The sequence below is a fragment of the Nannospalax galili genome, unplaced genomic scaffold (assembly GCF_000622305.1).
Source record: "Nannospalax galili isolate Female #2095 unplaced genomic scaffold, S.galili_v1.0 scaffold259, whole genome shotgun sequence".
NCBI classification, from domain to species: Eukaryota; Metazoa; Chordata; class Mammalia; order Rodentia; family Spalacidae; genus Nannospalax; species Nannospalax galili.
Genome location: NW_008344750.1, coordinates 764,283 through 768,402, shown reverse-complemented (window position 1 = coordinate 768,402; position 4,120 = coordinate 764,283). Strand labels below are relative to the sequence as shown.

Below are 4,120 nucleotides of genomic sequence, written 5' to 3'. Positions count from 1 at the left end.
GTGCCAACATCACAGCAGACATTAGCAGGGATATCGGAGTATAAGGGCTCTAGTGGGGGGAAGGAGGCTATGGGAGGGTGCCATCTGCGAAGTGGGTGAATAGTTGAATAAGATGGTTTGGGATGTTCTGTGTGATACACACACACACACACACACACAAATGAAGAAAGTTTTAAAAAATATTTGAGGAGGAAGCATGAAAATTTATGTCACGCTAATTAGTAGAGGTGATACACGTTACCATTGAAATGTACCCGATTACTTTATAGACATACACAAACGCCAAGGATCCAAGTGCAACCGATTATGACTAGTAATAATGAGATACACAGAGTAGAGATGCATGTGCCAACATCTCAGTGTTAGTAGCAAAAACAATGAGTCTTTCTGCAAGGAACAATATATTCTAAAATGAAATGGAGATCTTTTTGACGGTTAAAAACTCATTAAATTTTATGTCTTACAGAGCTTATACTTTGTTCAATATTATATAACTGTATTAATTCAACTGTGAACCTAGAAACTTACACCCACTTGTGAAAGAGATGTGCTCTTGCTCTGGAGTGTTACTGAATAGGTTAAAGCTGTAGTGAAATGGTTCTTCTAATCATGTAGTTATTAAAAATCAAAAAGAAGCGGGGCTTGGTGGCGCACACCTTTAATCCCAGCACTGGGAGTCAGAGGCAGCGGATCTCTGGGAGTTCGAGGCCTGTCTGGTCTCCAAAGCGAATCCAGGCCAGCTTGGGCTACAGGGAGACCCTGTCTCAAAAAGACCAAAAATATAAATAAATAAATAATAAATAAATAGAAATGTATATTACTGGAATATTCTGTGCATGTAAATAAATACATAAACATTAAAAAAAATAAAGTGTAAAAGCCAGGTGTGGTGGCGCATGCCTTTAATCCCAGCACTAAGGAGGCAGAGGCAGGCGGATCTCTGTGACTTCGAGGCAAGCCTGGTCTACATAGGGAGTTCTAGGACAGCTGGGGCTAAAGGGAGACCCTGTCTCAAAAAGACCAAAAAATAAAAAATAAAAAAAATAAAATGTATAAAAAAAGGATGAAAAAACAAAGCAAAACTTAATGTTTATACAAAGTATGAAGTGAAATTATTCCAATAAAATAAATTCATGGCACATGTCTATAACACCAGCACTGGGGAGGCACAGACAGGACTGCACAATGTTGGGGCTACACAGTTGAGGACCTGGCTACATACCAAATCTCTGTCCCAAAGGAAACAATTTTGGAAAGAGAAAGAGAGAGAGAGAGAGAGAGAGAGAGAGAGAGAGAGAGAGAGAGAGAGAGAGAGAGAGAGGTATGAAAGAGAAAGAAAGGAAAAAAGAAAAAAAGAGGAGAAATATACTATTTTTGAGCTAAGAACAGCTGTTTTATCATTTCAAAAGCCAAAGCACTGTAGGGAGCAGTTCAATTTCTGCCTCCAGGGCAAGAGCCAAGGTCCCTATTGTGACTCCAAGGACTAGTTACATAGCCTGGAATGCATTAAAATTAACTTTCCTAGGTTTGCTTTTCTCATGTAAAATGAACAAGCTAAACAAAATAACCATAGGGAAAACCCATGACTAAAAGAATAACTTTCCTTTTTCTCTGTTTCAGCAAACACTACAGACAGACATCAACAGTGGCAAAGAGCTTAAACTAATCCTACCAGTAAATACTCAAGGGCATTTGAGGTAATTTAAGTACACTTTTTGTATTAAAAAGATGGAAAGCTTTTGTTTAGTGTACCTCCAGGTAATCTGGAAGTGTTAACTCCTATTCTACCCCAAATCAAAAACATATACACACACAAACAGAAACCTACCAGTAGACGATTAATTTAACATGCAGCTCTGTGTCATTAGAATATTTTATAAAATTAAAAAAACAGCCTGGCATGGTGGCACACGCCTTTAATCCCAGCACTTTTGGGAGGTAGAGGCAGGCAGATTTCTGAGTTCAAGGCCAGCCTGGTCTACATAGTGAGATCCTGGCAGGCTAGGGGTACAGGGAGACCTTGTCTCAAAAAGATAAACGAACAAAACAAAACATTTTTAGTCATTCAACTGTCCCTAAAACGAAAGTTCTGGAAGCAAAGTATTATGGCATTAAAGCAAAAATGGGGGGAAAAAATTAAAAGAAAACAGAACAGAAAATTATGTGCCCTAATAGTCCCTAGACCGAAGGTCTCCTCTCCTTTTGATTGGAATGCACAGAAGCTGTTAATATCAACGGGCACTGCCATGCTTGTGTGGAGGAGCAATACTCACAATAAGGATCAGGCCCTCAGAAGCTCACAGGCCTCCTTTCACCCTGAGAAAGGGGCTTTCTTTTCCAAAGATTCAGATTCTTGGCCAATCCCTCCATGAGGGAGATTCAGACACTGTAGCACATTTTTCCTTGAGGGAACTTGAGGAAGAGGCCTCTTCTTGAGGAATAGAAAAAGAAAAATCTTTTTTTTTTTGTCTTTTTTAGACAGGGTATCCCTGTAGCTCTAGCTGTCCTGGAACTCACTATGTAGACCAGGCTGGCCTCGAACTCACAAAGATCGGCCTGCCTCTGCCTCCCAAGTGCTGGGATTAAAGCCGTGTGCCACCACACCCGGCTCAGAAAAACCTTTTAACAGGGTCAGGTTAAGCAAATCTGAGGCCAGCCTGGGCTACATGACACCATGTTTCAAAACGAAATAAAAAACAAAAGCTGGGCATGGTGAAGTATGCCTGTAATCCTAGCATTCTGGAGACTGAGACAGGAGGATCTATATACAGGGTTCCAGGAAAGGCAGGGAACAAAACAAAACAAGATAAAAGCAACAACAACAATAAAAAACTAACCTGTTTCCAAAAACTATTTTTTCCCCATTTTAAGTGAGGCTTTCTGTTAATTTTGGGAGTAGAGTGTACAGCAGGATCTAAGAGGAGAGGAAGTGTCTCTTCATTTTAATGTACAGGAAGTCTTCCTCTTCAGTGCAAAGAAATGGATCCAACATAGCAATGGTGGCAGGCACAAGCATGTAAACATCTGCTTCTCTGTGCAAGGCGTTGCGTTTCTTTCTTAACAAATCAAACTGATCACAGCTTGACTGTGCACCAAGCATTTACACAAAACTTCCCTTCAGCCTTCATGACAATTCAGAGAAAAAGTACCCAAGGTAGAAACGTCTGTAAGAGACAGGTGATGAGTCAAGGTCACAAAGCTGTTAACTGGGAGATACAAGCTTGCAAGTATCACACTCCAATAAGCCATGATCCCAACAGTGCAAGAGAAAAAAGCTCATTGAACGAACACTAAGAGACCTAATGAAAAGAGAAAAGCGAGGCTCCCCTGGGTAGACATCATTGAGAGAAGGGGGAGAAAGGCTGATTTAGCATGCCAGAAATTCAGGGCCTTCTCTGTTTCATGGGGTAAAGATGAAAAATGAAGGAAGACAGGTCTGCTTCTTACAGATAAGGAAGATCACCTCCGTCATTTTTACGGAAGTTGAGAATCACCTCCTTCACCTAGAAGGCGCTGACCAAAGTGGGGAGGCTGCGTTTGGAGGGGTACCCCTCACCATAAATTCAGTATTCCCTCTGGCACACTAAGTGGGTGTCCCTCGGCTGACAAGTGAACAGAAGCAACGGAAAGGGCATACGTCGATCAAGGGAGTCGTCCTCTCCAAGGAGAGAAGTTGGGGGTCCACTGCAGATGGAAGTTAGTGGGGAGTCTCCCCTCCCCTGGAGTCTTAACGCGGAGATGTTTTCTCTCAGCGACGTGGGGCCTGGTCTCCTCCCTGTCTGTCGGTCTTTCTGCTACTCGCAACGCTGCCTCCTCCGTCCCCTCCAGCGCCGTGAGAGGCGGGGGGCCTGGACCCCCTAACCAGCACGATGGGGTGGAGGATCCCCGGCAGGGCGAGCCCGACCTCTTACCCTGTGGCCTGCTCTGCAGCCCGCACTCGTCCAGCCAGCACGGCCTCAGCTACCGCCGCCCCCGCCTCAGCCAACGCCGCCAGATCCTCCCGAGCTGAGGCCCGAGGACGCTCCGGCCGCTACCGCTTCACGGTCTCTATGGTCCTCCCCGACCACACTTCCTCATCCGGGGCCAGAGCCAGCCATGCGGACCGGCCCAAATCCCGCCC

At 44.1% G+C, this 4,120-nt stretch overlaps 1 protein-coding gene across 6 annotated transcripts in view; it reads right to left on the bottom strand.

Moving 5' to 3' along the window:
- Prr14l (proline rich 14 like) overlaps positions 1-4,120 on the bottom strand; it is a 98,044-nt gene extending 93,924 nt beyond the window's left edge. For 5 of the 6 annotated variants that reach the window (XM_008841002.3, XM_029567298.1, XM_029567299.1 and 2 more), the window contains exon 1: positions 3,912-4,120. The gene's annotated coding sequence lies outside the window, so the exon portion shown is untranslated. Of the gene's footprint in view, positions 1-2,837; positions 3,165-3,911 lie in introns of all 6 variants that reach the window. The other variant, XM_029567297.1, reaches the window with a different exon arrangement.